The 15,790-nt window shown below is 42.2% G+C and overlaps 1 protein-coding gene across 5 annotated transcripts in view; it reads left to right on the forward strand.

Annotated features, from left to right (window-relative positions):
- The window catches only part of NDUFAF2 (NADH:ubiquinone oxidoreductase complex assembly factor 2), a 143,067-nt gene that overhangs the window by 3,874 nt on the left and 123,403 nt on the right, over positions 1-15,790 (forward strand). The window lies entirely within an intron of this gene.

Raw genomic sequence — 15,790 nt, forward strand, 5'->3', positions numbered from 1 at the left:
TGTTAGGTACTGTCTGGATGAATAGTTAGCTACAGTTCCTCTTCCAGAGGTCTCATAATCTAAGAAGACTAACAGTTAACAGTTAGAGGAGAGGGATACAATGTACAACCAATTTTTAAAAATGGGTAAATATCCCTGCAAGGCTTTCTGACTAACTCTTATTAGTCAAGTGATTTCTTGTAGGAATCAAGTAAAAGTGTCGTGGAGTTTAAGACCAGAAGGGACCAGCAGATCATCTAGTCTGATCTCTTGTATATCACAGGCCACTAACATCACACACAGCATCCACACACTGAATCCAAACAACTGAAAATAGACCAAAGTACTACAGGACCTGAGAGAGAGAATGCTTGGTGCCACCTCAGAGCCCTGGCCCTCCCTTGGCAATTTCTCATCTTGAAAAATCTGAAGAATTAGTTTAGAGACGCGGGTTCCATATGTAAGGGGTGGCATAGAAAAAAAGGCAATGGTGGTTGTGGGAGAAGTGGACAAGTAGGTTGCCAGTACTGGTGGTATTGGCAGAGAAGAGGGAATAATAAGGGTGATGCAATAAGATGACCGATAAGGAGAGAGACAGTGTGGTGAAAGGTTTAAAGATGAGGGGAGGGGCCTGTTGAAAGCACATAAATCATTTCTTTAAAATACTTTTAAAAAATGAGATCCGCATTTGCGAACATAGAATCATAGAATATCAGGGTTGGAAGGGACCCCAGAAGGTCATCTAGTCCAACCCCCTGCTCAAAGCAGGACCAAGTCCCAGTTAAATCATCCCAGCCAGGGCTTTGTCAAGCCTGACCTTAAAAACCTGTAAGGAAGGAGATTCTACCACCTCCCTAGGTAACGCATTCCAGTGTTTCACCACCCTCTTAGTGAAAAAGTTTTTCCTAATATCCAATCTAAACCTCCCCCATTGCAACTTGAGACCATTACTCCTCGTTCTGTCATCTGCTACCATTGAGAACAGTCTAGAGCCATCCTCTTTGGAACCCCCTTTCAGGTAGTTGAAAGCAGCTATCAAATCCCCCCTCATTCTTCTCTTCTGCAGACTAAACAATCCCAGCTCCCTCAGCCTCTCCTCATAAGTCATGTGCTCTAGACCCCTAATCATTTTTGTTGCCCTTCGCTGGACTCTTTCCAATTGTTCCACATCCTTCTTGTAGTGTGGGGCCCAAAACTGGACACAGTACTCCAGATGAGGCCTCACCAGTGTCGAATAGAGGGGAACGATCACGTCCCTCGATCTGCTCGCTATGCCCCTACTTATACATCCCAAAATGCCATTGGCCTTCTTGGCAACAAGGGCACACTGCTGACTCATATCCAGCTTCTCGTCCACTGTCACCCCTAGGTCCTTTTCCGCAGAACTGCTGCCTAGCCATTCGGTCCCTAGTCTGTAGCGGTGCATTGGGTTCTTCAGTCCTAAGTGCAGGACTCTGCACTTGTCCTTGTTGAACCGCATCAGATTTCTTTTGGCCCAATCCTCTAATTTGTCTAGGGCCCTCTGTATCCTATCCCTCCCCTCCAGCGTATCTACCACTCCTCCCAGTTTAGTATCATCCGCAAATTTGCTGAGAGTGCAATCCACACCATCCTCCAGATCATTTATGAAGATATTGAACAAAACGGGCCCCAGGACCGACCCCTGGGGCACTCCACTTGACACCGGCTGCCAACTAGACATGGAGCCATTGATCACTACCCGTTGAGCCCGACAATCTAGCCAGCTTTCTACCCACCTTATAGTGCATTCATCCAGCCCATACTTCCTTAACTTGCTGACAAGAATGCTGTGGGAGACCGTGTCAAAAGCTTTGCTAAAGTCAAGAAACAATACATCCACTGCTTTCCCTTCATCCACAGAACCAGTAATCTCATCATAAAAGGCGATTAGATTAGTCAGGCATGACCTTCCCTTGGTGAATCCATGCTGACTGTTCCTGATCACTTTCCTCTCATGTAAGTGCTTCAGGATTGATTCTTTGAGGACCTGCTCCATGATTTTTCCAGGGACTGAGGTGAGGCTGACTGGCCTGTAGTTCCCAGGATCCTCCTTCTTCCCTTTTTTAAAGATGGGCACTACATTAGCCTTTTTCCAGTCATCCAGGACTTCCCCCGTTCGCCACGAGTTTTCAAAGATAATGGCCAAGGGCTCTGCAATCACAGCCGCCAATTCCTTCAGCACTCTCGGATGCAATTCGTCCGGCCCCATGGACTTGTGCACGTCCAGCTTTTCTAAATAGTCCCTAACCACCTCTATCTCTACAGAGGGCTGGCCATCTCTTCCCCATTTTGTGATGCCCAGCGCAGCAGTCTGGGAGCTGACCTTGTTAGTGAAAACAGAGGCAAAAAAAGCATTGAGTACATTAGCTTTTTCCACATCCTCTGTCACTAGGTTGCCTCCCTCATTCAGTAAGGGGCCCACACTTTCCTTGGCTTTCTTCTTGTTGCCAACATACCTGAAGAAACCCTTCTTGCTACTCTTGACATCTCTTGCTAGCTGCAGCTCCAGGTGCGATTTGGCCCTCCTGATATCTTTCCTACATGCCCGAGCAATATTTTTATACTCTTCCCTGGTCATATGTCCAACCTTCCACTTCTTGTAAGCTTCTTTTTTATGTTTAAGATCCGCTAGGATTTCACCATTAAGCCAAGCTGGTCGCCTGCCATATTTACTATTCTTTCGACTCATCGGGATGGTTTGTCCCTGTAACCTCAACAGGGATTCCTTGAAATACAGCCAGCTCTCCTGGACTCCCTTCCCCTTCATGTTAGTCCCCCAGGGGATCCTGGCCATCTGTTCCCTGAGGGAGTCGAAGTCTGCTTTCCTGAAGTCCAGGGTCCGTATCCTGCTGCTTACCTTCCTTCCCTGCGTCAGGATCCTGAACTCAACCAACTCATGGTCACTGCCTCCCAGATTCCCATCCACTTTTGCTTCCCCCACTAATTCTACCTGGTTTGTGAGCAGCAGGTCAAGAAAAGCGCCCCCCCTAGTTGGCTCCCCTAGCACTTGCACCAGGAAATTGTCCCCTACGCTTTCCAAAAACTTCCTGGATTGTCTATGCACCGCTGTATTGCTCTCCCAGCAGATATCAGGAAAATTAAAGTCACCCATGAGAATCAGGGCATGCGATCTAGTAGCTTCCGTGAGTTGCCGGAAGAAAGCCTCATCCACCTCATCCCCCTGGTCCGGTGGTCTATAGCAGACTCCCACCACTACATCACTCTTGTTGCACACACTTCTAAACTTAATCCAGAGACACTCAGGTTTTTCCACAGTTTCGTACCGGAGCTCTGAGCAGTCATACTGCTCCCTTACATACAGTGCTACTCCCCCACCTTTTCTGCCCTGCCTGTCCTTCCTAAACAGTTTATAACCATCCATGACTGTACTCCAGTCATGTGAGTTATCCCACCAAGTCTCTGTTATTCCAATCACGTCATAGTTCCTTGACATCACCAGGACCTCCAGTTCTCCCTGCTTGTTTCCAAGACTTTGTGCATTTGTATATAAGCACTTGAGATAACCTGTTGATCGCCCCTCATTCCCAGTATGAGGCAGGAGCCCTCCCCTCACAGACATTCCTGCCTGTGCTTCCTCCCGGAATCCCGCTTTCCCACTTACCTCAGGGCTTTGGTCTCCTTCCCCCGGTGAACCTAGTTTAAAGCCCTCCTCACTAGGTTAGCCAGCCTGCTGGCAAAGATGCTCTTCCCTCTCTTCGTAAGATGGAGCCCGTCTCTGCCCAGCACTCCTCCTTCATGGAACACCATCCCATGGTCAAAGAATCCAAAGCCTTCTCTCCGACACCACCTGCGTAGCCATTCGTTGACTTCCACGATTCGACGGTCCCTACCCAGGCCTTTTCCTTCCACGGGGAGGATGGACGAGAACACCACTTGCGCCTCCAACTCCTTTATCCTTAGCGAGACATAGCGAGTCTCTAGTCAGCTGTTCCTGTTGCTGTTCTCTTCTTCCTCCCAAATCCCCACCCCTTCCATTATAGGCTTCATCCAATCATTATCTTTTACCTCTATTTAATTTGTAAATTCTTCAGGCCAGGGACTTAATTTTACTCTGTTGTGAAGTGCTTTGAGGTTGCAAACCTGACTGAAACCTCGGGGTGCTATCAAAATAGAAATGATTAACAATAATGTGGACAGGCAGCTAGACTTGGTTGCAGTGGAAGACTGTGAGGGAACCATCAGAGAAATTGAAAGACAGGAGGATGGCTGTTGGAAGGAATGGCAAGGAAGATGATCTTAGCAGTTGCACTATATGTGCCCGGAAGATGGGGTAGGGATGGTGGAGATGTGGTGGTTAGGACATCACAAAAATGTTGATGAGATGTGAGATGAGTGCCCGGCTAAGAATTTTTGCTGTGTGGACTGAAAAAAGGCTCCGCTGTAAGAAAAGTTATGGAAGGGAAAGATACATCTGTGAGCCATCAATGTAATGATGTTAGATGAGTCTGCAAGGGGATGAAGTTGCTTGAGGAGAGGAAAGAGAAGGAGGGGAAAAGAACAGAGCTCTGAGAGACCCCACAGAGAGTAGGAATGGAAAGTGGGAAAGAGGTAGGAAAGGAACCAGAGGAGGACAGTCATAGAAGCCAAGGGAGGATAAGACTTTGAGAAGGAGAGTATGACTAATAGTAGTGTGAGAGAATTTTTAAGGGTTATAGCGGTTCATTTTCCTAAAACACAAAAAATTCAAATGTCGGATGTAACTGGGCAGAAAATGCTCACATATGGTATAATTTCTCAGACCCTTGTGTTAAAGCAGAAATGTTGCATGGTCTCTAGAAAATACATTTAAATCTTCAACAATACTACTGTTGTTTTCTACCAAATAAGTTTATGCTAAAGTTAAACTTTTTCAAAGATTAGTAAAAAATTGATGACCGTGATTAAATAATAGAATTTCATTATGCCTGTCTTGAGAGGAACATCCAGTATAACTCATTAATTCTGAGATTACACTTCAGATGCCAGTCCCGAAACTGGATGTGATAGAAGGTGGGATTGGACATTTAGGTAACAATGATTGATGACTAATTTTAGTATCGCAGACAAATATTTCACTAAACAGGGTAGCTTAATCTCTATAATGTCTTTATTTTTTTAACTGTATATCACACTGTCAGAGCATCACCATAGCTTTGCTACATGATGAATTGTTTGCTCTGCAACCCGCAATGATTCTTAAACTATTCATAGTTCAATAATTGCTAAAATTCCTCATACAGTTTATGTATTTTATTAAGACAGCATATATTTCACAGGAGATAACTGATCCCATTTTCCACTGTAAAACTTTGTAAATATGAAGATTGTTAGTGCCTAGTTAAAAAGAAAAAAATAAATAATATAAACTGCACTAGCAGCATCCTTCAGGCTCGAGAGACCATGGGTATGTCCCCCTGAGAGGTAAAGAATTTACTCAGTTGGTTTTATGACAGCTGGCGCTGTGGCTGAAGAGATCCACTCAAGAGAGACAATCTGCTGCATCTATCACTTTAAAAGGTGATGTTTTGACCCTTTGGACTCTGCCTTCAGGCAGCTCTTTTCTCCTCTGCTAAGCTGGACTGCTTCCTCTTGTAACTTCAGAGACCTTTATTGAGCTCTTGGTTACAAAGGCTGCGGTCTGGAGTGTGATCTTCAGTTGTCCCCATTCATTTCTCTGAAGGCTCATTTGCACACATCCTTGAAATGCAATTTTGGGCGTCCTTTGGGTCATTTTCCAGATGCCAATTCACCATGGAGGATGTCCTTTGGGATGCGTCCATCATTCATTTGGCACACGTGCCCAAACCAGGGGAGGTGTCTCTGAAGAGTGTTTGCATTGTGGGTATGCTGGCCCGCTTGAGCCCCTCCGTGTTGGTGACTGTCCCTCCAGGAGATTCCAAAGATTCGACAAAGGCAACTTACATGAACGCTGTTGTGCCTCTTTTCCTGATGAGAGTATAAGGTCCATGTCTTGCTCTGGTACAAAAGTGTGCTGATAACACATGCACGAGACACACAAATCTTTGTGTGTTGTCAGTTTGTTGTTTTGCCATACCCTCTTACTCAGTCTAGATATTATTGTGGTGGCTTTTCCGCTAAACACTTAACATCTAAATATTTTCTAACTTGTATTCATAAAGTGTCTTTGTGCACAGCATATTTTTCAAACTATGCAATAACTTCATTTGTGCTGGCATTCATAGTAATGGCTGAAACTTGAAATGTATGTGCTCTATGAAGCATTCATTTATACTTTCTAAGTTTCTTTCTAATAGATGGTGTAGCAAATCAGTGAAAGTGTAGGTAGTAACTTTTTGTTTAAAAAAATAGTAATGAAGCATAAAAATGACTGAAACAACAAAAGGCTTTAGAAGCACACTGAAAAATAATAAAGGTCACCAAATTAGCTGATTTCTATCAGGAGAGGATGTTCCTCTGGGTGCCAAGAAGAGGGCATCACCTTGGAAATGTTTAAGGGTGCATATGATCTTTGACATAACTGAAGGGGAAATGGCAGAAGAGGGTAGGGCTGGCCTGTGTTCACCAGGGCCAGCAGCAAAGCAGCCTAGAGCAACTTGAGTAATGTGCACAGGTTTCTGGATATGCATCCGCCCCAGTATCGCTGGGCTCCTGTGGCATGGGCCTGTGATGTGCTGAGCTTTGACTTGTCTGACAGGAGTATGTTCAGATATTTGGAATTAAACAAATAGCCACCAACAACCTCTGCTGTAGCAACAAAAAAGTAGCTACATAGGACATCTAGTTCTCAAACACATTAATTCAGTTTTCAGGGCATGTAACCTCACTGAAGTCAACATAGTTGCCACGAGGGATGAATTTGGTCTTAATTGCTCTTTAAAAGTTGATTTGACGTTGCTGTCAGTCTTCATTCCAGCCTGGGTAAGAATAAATTCCATTCCTCCGGGGGATGGGGGGAGGAATAAAATGGAACTACTATAGTTGGTGCTCAAGTGGATTACTGCTTTTATTATAAAAATTAGTGGGAGAAGCTAGTTGTGGAAGAAAAATTTCTGAATCACATCTCTGCAAGGATATGTCTACACAGCAATTGAACACCCATGTCTGGCCTTGGTCAGCTGACTCTGGCTTGCAGGGCTTGGGCTCCAGAGCAATAAAATTGCTGTGTAGATGCTCACGCTAGAGCCTGAGCTATGAAACCCCAATACAAAGGGATGGATCCCAGAGCCTGGTCTCTAGCCTGAACGTCTACACAGCAATTTTTAGCCGTGAACCCCACAAGCCCAACTCAGCTGACTTGGGCCAGCTGCAGCAGTGCCATAGGCCTTTTAGCCCAGTGTAGATGTACCCTAAGGTTCAGGCCTGCAGTTTGATCTGTGTCTATGGGTTTCTGTGCCTGTGAGGTACAGCATAAACTTCAGTGGCACTCTGTGCAGGTATAAGGTTTGGTTTGCAAGTGTCCGATTGCAGGATCGGGGCCTAATAGTACAGAAAATTGCTTGTTAATGAAATAACTGGTGGAAAGTCTGTATTGTGTGCACACTTTCGCCATGTAACTGTATATAATTGTAAATACATCTTTGGATTTTTGAAAATTTTTTTTTATTTTGATAGCTTTCTGTGTAAAAAATGTGGAGTATAATTAAGAGGTCTATCTTTTTTTTTTCTCCCTTGTGGTGTCTCTTTATCATTTTAAGATATCCGTACAGTTCTGAGACTAAAGTTGATAACTTTTTCTACAAAACCAGCAGAGGGAGCACTAAAAGGTGTTACATAGTTTTCATTCAAATTTATTTTAATTTCTCTTGGATCAAAATGATGGGTGGTTGTGTTTTAACATACATAAACCCAGAGGTTGATCTGCCTGTTAAACTATCCTATGGTGGGGAAATGTTCTGGGGATTCCAGCTTAATACAAAATGCTCCTTTTGTAATTGAGGTTTTGTAACATCTGCATGAGCCTGTTTAAAAATAATAGGCTGTTTATAATTGATATAAAATGTTAGTCTTACAAAACACGATTACTTAGTAATTGCATGTAGACTCCATGAACTTACAGGGTTAAATTCTCTCCAATGTGTAGGGCCCAAGAGGTATATAAAACTAGTAGTGTAAACTACTTCTACACCAGCTCAAACACCTGTTGGCACCTGAAGTTCTATGTAAAGGGACAATAATAGGTGGACTAGGTTAGATATGTAAGGAATCAAAAAATTTTTAGACTCAAACTTTAATAAAAATTTGTTCATGTGTTTTTTGAAAAATTTTTAATACAAAATTTCTTTTGGTTTTAAATATTCCTTTGTAGTGTTCACAGCTCAAATATTAACCTATTGTATTTGTGCACGAGAACTGCAAAGTAAAATTGACGAGTTTATTTTCAGAGTAAAGTGCAAAAAGTAACCTTTATAATGAAGAGCAGATCTTGAGAACTTGACATGATGCTTACTAGCCAGGAGAAAAATACATTCCCACACCCCTTCCAAAACCATGCTTCCTGCAATTTAAGGGCTAGGTTCTTCTTCCCATGCCAGCAGCAGTGAAGAAATAAAGGTGGCAATACCACACTGTGCCATCCTTACTTCAGTGCTGCTTTCAGAGCTGGGCAGTTGGAGAGCAGCAACACTCCTGATGCCAGCACCCTGCCAGCAGCAGCGCAGAAGTAAGGGTGGCTCTACTATCCTATGCCACTCTTCTTCCACAATTACAACATTCGGAAATTTCAGATTTAAATAGCTGAAATCATGAAATTTATGATTTTTTTTAATATACTATGACTGTGAAATTGACCAAAATGGATGGTGAATTTGGTAGGGCCTTACTCATAGTGATCACAAGCAAAGTGACATGACATTGGCCTAATTCTTCTGTTTTGCTGCTGCCAATAGGTTTCCACTAGCAGTAGTGAACTCTGACATGTCTTTGATCAATTGTTGTTCTTGCTGCAGCTTGTGAAAGCTATAAGCAGCAACAGATGTTGGAGCTCTGCCTGCAGATTTAGAAGGAAAACACTGCAATGGTTTGCTCTAGTTCCCGTTTGGAAGTTGCTTTACACCCATAAGAGGTAGAAAACAAAGTAAATAAAATGTTAGAATCTGTAAAAGTTAATGATGCTTGACAGTGAAAGCTTCTTTTGAGAGGACTTTTCAAGTTTTGGTGAAAATAAATGAGTTCTTTTTAAAAAATGTTATGTTAATGTAATCTGAAGTGTTATGGAAACTTACTTAAAATGATTATTTTTAAATGAGCGGTGACCATTTAAAATAATTAGATCAAGTTCAAAATAGTAAAGTGAAATTCATTTGAATAAGAAAACAAGAGAATATTGTCATAGCCTTGAGGATGTTTGTTTTTTTTTTCTGGGAGGAAAAATTTACTGCCTTTGATTTTATGGAAAATAATTGACATTCTGGATTTGCCCAGAAGGAGGCAACGTTGTTTCAGAGATGTCCTAGACTGACAGTTTTTTAAAAGTACTGTGTTTTCCTCCTAGTTGATAAGATTTTTTTAAAGTCTCTTCTCTGCAAAATAATTGGGTGTATATTTTTTTCCTCCAAAAATAAACCTTGCATTATAAACTGCCAACTTTTAGGACAAGGATTCTGGAGTGACAGTACAGCTATTCTGTATGGGCCATGTACTATGTTATACTCCAAGGAACTCACTACAGATTTCTTTTCAAATATTTATGCTTTTAAAACATATTTGGATATTGACAGTGTCATTTTTGTCTTAAATTTCCAGAAGCTGATTGATATGGGACATGATGTGTTAATCTCACTGACTTCAGAGTAGCAGCTGTGTTAGTCTGTATTCGCAAAAAGAAAAGGAGTACTTGTGGCACCTTAGAGACTAACAGATTTATTTGAGCATAAGCTTTCGTGAGCTACAGCTCACATCGGATGAAGTAGCTGTAGCTCACAAAAGCTTATGCTCAGATAAATTTGTTCGTCTCTAAGGTGCCACAAGTACTCCTTTTCTCACTGACTTGTAAATCACGAGTGATTGAAGACAGTGAAGATGATAGTGTTTAACAGTTGATTTGTTGCTATAGCGTAACCAGGCCTTAAGCATGTACTGAATACTATGTTCCTAGTAGCAAGGTTCAGTTAAACTGATGATGGTATTGAATTCAGTCTGACAACAATAAACTTTCTATTATACTCATTCATTATCTTAAATAATTTTCCTGCTGTTTTTAGCCTCAGGGCCATGTTTGGTTTCTTCAGTCTTTTTTTGTTCAAGTCTATTCCACAGCCATTTTTTTCTGTGCTGTCTTATTGTCTTAATTTTCTTGAATTTGTAACTGTTTATTTTTATATTTAATGCAACTTTTATTGACAGTAAACTGTTACCTGTAGTCACCTGACCGAAAGGCTGACACTGAGGGCTGAGATCTTTCCTTTTTGTCAATCATACTGCCTTCCACAGCCAATCAGTTAAAATGGTATAAATAAGAATAGCTCTTTTGGTGGCTGTTACTAACATTAAACTCTAAATATATTTTTTTTAGATGGTTAAAGTAAGAAATGTGTGTCTGAATAAGCCCTGATGAAGTCTCAGCATTATCATGTTTGTATCCAGATGGTGATATGATGTACCAATACAAATCCCTCGGTAATGATAGCCCCCAGATGAGCTTATTCATGGAACTTGGGAGACAGGAGAAGGCCAGCCTTTGGGCAAGAAACTGGCCAAGAATAGGCATATGTTCTAGTAGTACATGTCACTTTCCTAACTGGTACCTGTCTGTCACCCATACTTCATTCTCAGCAAAGGAGCTCTGCTGAGCTGCTAGGGTGATGTAAATATCATCATGTCAAGTCTGCCACACTCTGCAGATAAATCTTACTATCTTCAGATTCCATTACCCCATAGAAAATAAAAGAAAACACAGACAAAAAGGTTGTTTTCCCTGTTTCAAAATGGGAAAATTCAAAGTTAGGGCTTTCAATCTATGCTTTTAAGTGACGTCATTGTTCCTGCGAACTGCAGTTCTGTTCTGAGAACCTGCACTGCTTATCCGAATGGATGCATTAAGCACAAAACTGCAACTTTAACTCTAACTTGCTCTTATTGGTAAAGTGACAATTTAGATGTATACAGTTTCAGCACAATGTGTGGCGTGAAAATTAAAAGCATGACACTTGCTCGCTACTATGGGAATTTTGAGTTATGCATTTAATTCAGTGAGTTTCCCAATTGTGTTTCTGTGCACAAGTTTCCTTAAGTGTGACTTGACAAAATACAGTTTCTTTACTGGTAGTTTTGAGTAGAATTTTAGTTCTGTCATAGTTGAATGAAAGGGAGTCAGAGTCTCTGCAAAGTGATGTAACTGTTACTTTTGCTAGGAATTGTTCTATTAAGGGTGCTACACGTTGACACTTAAAAACTCCAATCCTAAATTGATGGTTGTAGAATTATATTGTTTTGTGTAGTGCTAAAAGATGCACTAAAATGTGATAGGAACGGCTAATAAGTAAATCTTATTTTGCTAAGCTCTTTTAACACACAGTATCTGTACTGCACACAATCTGTCGTAAAAATGATAAAAAGAAGCCCCTGTCAAGCGCTATGGCTACTTCTCAAAGTTCCATATTTTAATACTGTTAGGACTGAAGACTTAAGTACAATAAGGTCTGGAGATGGCCTGAAACAATAGTTCCTCATTCATCTTAAGGGGTCATTTACTCTGAAACCATCCACCAACATCAACCCAGTGGGGGACTCTGGATGGGCTTAGTCTTCACTGCAGTGTTAGCGCAAAGTATAACTACAGTGGTGCTCCTAACTTGACTCCCATCCAAACACAAAAATCTCTAGTTCAAGTTAAGTGGTGCTTTATATTTGAGCTAGCTGCCCCATCAGACTGTGGGTTAAAGCTCAAGTGGTGCTGATGTTTGAGTTGCAGAGCAGTGGGGACTCAGCAGCTCTGTGCTGCTCATATATTGTTTCTATGTTGTGCAGCTTTACATGCTGTTGAGCTGGATGAGAGCTCAGTCCTCCTTCCTCCAGATGGTCCCAGGCCTTTCTGAAGACCTGAAGAAGTATTCAAGGGAGAAGGGAGGCCTTAAAGTAGACAGCACATGTAGTGGCAGGGGCCCTCCACACTGCTGTAAACAGGGATGGGGCCATGGACATAGCTAGGATTTTGCGTTGCCTTGCTTTGACCCTGCACCCTGACCAAGCCACTCTTCTTCGTTTCTGTTCTGCTGACCAAGTGGGTAGGCAACTAGGCATTCAGTTTTGCAAGGGGATAAAACGAGATGCGTGCATGAGCTTCGTGCTCTGCAAAAGCTGCTGAAAGGTTCGGTTTGATTGAGAGAAATTAGGACCCAGAGTCAATTATTAACAGATTTTTATAAGAATTGTTTGTGTTATGGTTGAGACGAATGTTACGGTGGAGATTTTCATACTCATCTGATGTGGTCTGCTTGTTTGTACTTGAAATGGGATGACCTTTTCCAGGGTGATAAATCAAAATTGAAGTATAAATATTGGATACTAATCTGATGTAATCATCTCAACAGTGTAGTAACCAAGAACTGCTTTAAAGTTCATCCGAGTTAGTGTCGTAGCTCCTAGAACAACATTGTCCTGATTTAAAAATTCCAGTCCTGAATTGATAGCTGTATGATTATTAGAACATTTTCAGGAAACGTGACATGACTTTGATAAATAGTCTGTTTTTGTTTTTACCAGATAAGAAACTTAATATTTAAGTTTTACATTTAATCAGTGACTGTTATTTTTTGCCTAGTTATCTCTATGTAACTTTGTTTTATCATGGGGGGAAGTCCTGGCCCCACTGAACTCAGTGGCAGAATTCCCAAGGCCCTGGGCTTTGCCATTCTTCTCAGACAGCTACTGAGAGAATGAGCTTCATGAATATTTACATATTTGGCTCAATGTATGTTGACTCTAATGAAGTTCATGATCTTTAAATGGGTTTCAGCATACTTTAAATAGCTTTAAACAGTTACTGTGGTAAAGAATAACTGTTTCATAATTGCCCATGACAAACAGTTTAGTATTAAAATACGGGGAGTCATTGTGCTACAATTGTACTAATTTTACTACAATTATGACTTTTCCCCTATCTTTGCCCTGACAGCTTTGAATAAAAAAAATTGGAGCTTTGCTGCATGGAACCTAAATTCAAACCCTCAAATACAACAGTATTTTCTAAGAAAGCATAGTCCATTTGCATATGGTGATCTGGGTAGTTCTGAGCCAGATTCTGATCTCAGTTACACCAACATAATTCTTGAAGTAATTCCAATAGCTTGGAGCATCTGGGTCCCTCACATTTATTTGCACCTATATGTAAACAGCTAATGGAGCTTTGTAGGATGATGGTATCATTTTATGAAGCTCACTATTTGGTTACATTGAGAAACTGTGTTGCAATATTTTGTTTTACAAAACAAAATTCAGTAGTAAAATTTGTATATGATTATCGACTAGTCACAATAGCTGCTGAAGAAACAAGTCATAATTGTATGATCTCACTGGGAAAAGACTAAATCACCTTAACATCTTTGCTTCCTTGCAAGAGACTTTGTTTGTTTTAATCTTGTTGCAAGTTGTTTAAACCGCTGAAAAGCTTATCATTTGCTTTGGCCAAAATTTACCTTCTCATTTATAAAAGCTTCAAATTCTAGGCCTACAGCTTGGTAACATAATCAGGGATGGACCGAGGATATCCGTATCTGATCAAATGTTGTCAGCTCATGGCTAGGATTTAGATTTGATGCACCAAAATTTCATGAGCTGTTCCTGCTCGAATTCAGCCACAGTGAATGGGGGAGAAATGAATGAGATCAGCCTCTTCCAGGGTAGATATCGCTAAACATTTTAAAATTTTCAGGTCAGTTTTGCTCCATGATCTGAAGAACATGAACACTGAAGAGGGGCAAACTCCCAAAGGGGAGTTAAATGAGCAGTAAAAACAGTGCTGTTTCCCCTGCTGAGTGGAAGAATGCAGTGGGGCAGGTAATTGTCAGAGCTTGGTTTGCCTGTTCACTTTCACAGAGGGCAGTAGGGCAGGTCATTGTAGAAAGCACCAGGCCATAGGCACATGTTGATTCCTCTAGGCATGCATGCACTCCCCACCTTTGCCCCAGGAATTCTTTCCTCTTAGTAGAGGAAGACCAGCAGTCCCAATCGGAGTAAGAGAACCAAATAGTAAAATCTAGTTAAAACAAACAAAAATCAAAATAGCAGATAGACTTCTCCAGGCAAGAGTGTACTGTGTATTGTGAAACCATGCTTAGGAAGTCTTCAGCTGCCCTGTATAAGTGATAGCTATATACTCCTCCTCATGCACCCTGGAAAGGTGTAATAGATGAATAAGGATTTCCTGCCACATCTAAAAGACTGGGAAAGTATCAAGACATTATTCCCAGCTGCCATTGTGGGTCACCATCTCCTAATGTTCAGATTACTGTTCCCAGGTTCTGTTGTAGGTTGCAATGCCTCGCTACCTCCTCCCCCTCCGATATCGCTGTGGATCGAGGAGAGAGATAGCAGCCCATTTGTGGAAGAACTGTCAGGCAGTAAGGGGCCTCTTGGTCCACTATTTCTTTCGCTCCACTGCACCCTTTCCTGGCCTCAGTTTTTTAGTCCAGAAGGTTCTGCGTTATGCACCAGTCAAAATTTAGCCTGGTATCACTACAGGTTATTTTTTCTTGGTGGCCAGGGACTCTGCGCTTCTAACGAGGGAAGATTTTTACCTGAAAGAATGGCCTCCTTACTATACAGGCCCTTCATTGGCAGCAAAGTGCAGGCAGGCGTTGTCTCAGCCCCCTCCTTTGGCATGAAAACAGGTGGCATTCAGCCAACAAAAATACATAAACAAATGTGAAATTTCCTCTGACACCCTAATGGCATGTCCTTATGAGCTTCCTAGCCCAGGTAGACAAACTTGTGCTAGGGTGGCTTGAGCTAGTGTGCTAAATATAGCAGTTTGAATATTGTGGCCAGGCTCAGGCTTTTGAGAGCCCAAGCTGCTATTTTTAGTACCCTAGCTAAAGCCCCACTAGAATCATAGATTAGGGTTGGAAGAGACCTCAGGAGGTCATCTAGTCCAACCCCCTGCTCAAAGCAGGACCAACCCCAACTAAATCATCCCAGCCAGGGCTTTGTGAAGTCGGGCTTTAAAAATTTCTAAGGATGGAGATTCCACCACCTCCCGAGGTAACCCATTCCAGTGCTTCACCACCCTCCTAGTGAAATAATGTTTCCTAATGTCCAACCTAGACCTCCCCCGCTGCAACTTGAGACCATTGCTCCCTGTTCTGTCATCTGCCACGACTGAGAACAGCCAAGCTCCATCCTTTTTGGAACTCCCCTTCAGGTAGTTGAACGCTGCTACCAAATCCCCCCTCACTCTTCTCTTCTGCAGACTAAACAAGGCCAGTTCCGTCAGTCTCTCCTCGTAAGTCATGTGCCCCAGCCCCCTGATCATTTTCGTTGCCCTCCGCTGGATGCTTTCCAATTTGTCCACATCTTTTCTGTAGCGGAGGGCCCAAAACTGGACACAGTACTCCAGATGTGGCCTCACCAGTGCTGAATAAAGGGGAACAATCGCTTCCCTCTATTTGTTGGCAGTGGTCCTACTAATGCAGCCCAATATGCAGTTAACCGTCTTGGCAACAAAGGCACACTGGTGACTCGTGCCCAGCTTCTCATCCACTGTAATCCGCAGGTCCTTTTCTGCAGAACTGCTGCTTAGCCAGTCAGTCCCCAGCCTGTAGCGGTGCATAACATTCTTCCTTTCTAAGTGCAGGACTCTGTACTTGTTGAACCT

The sequence above is a fragment of the Chelonia mydas genome, chromosome 5, assembly GCF_015237465.2.
Source record: "Chelonia mydas isolate rCheMyd1 chromosome 5, rCheMyd1.pri.v2, whole genome shotgun sequence".
Lineage (NCBI taxonomy): Eukaryota > Metazoa > Chordata > Testudines > Cheloniidae > Chelonia > Chelonia mydas.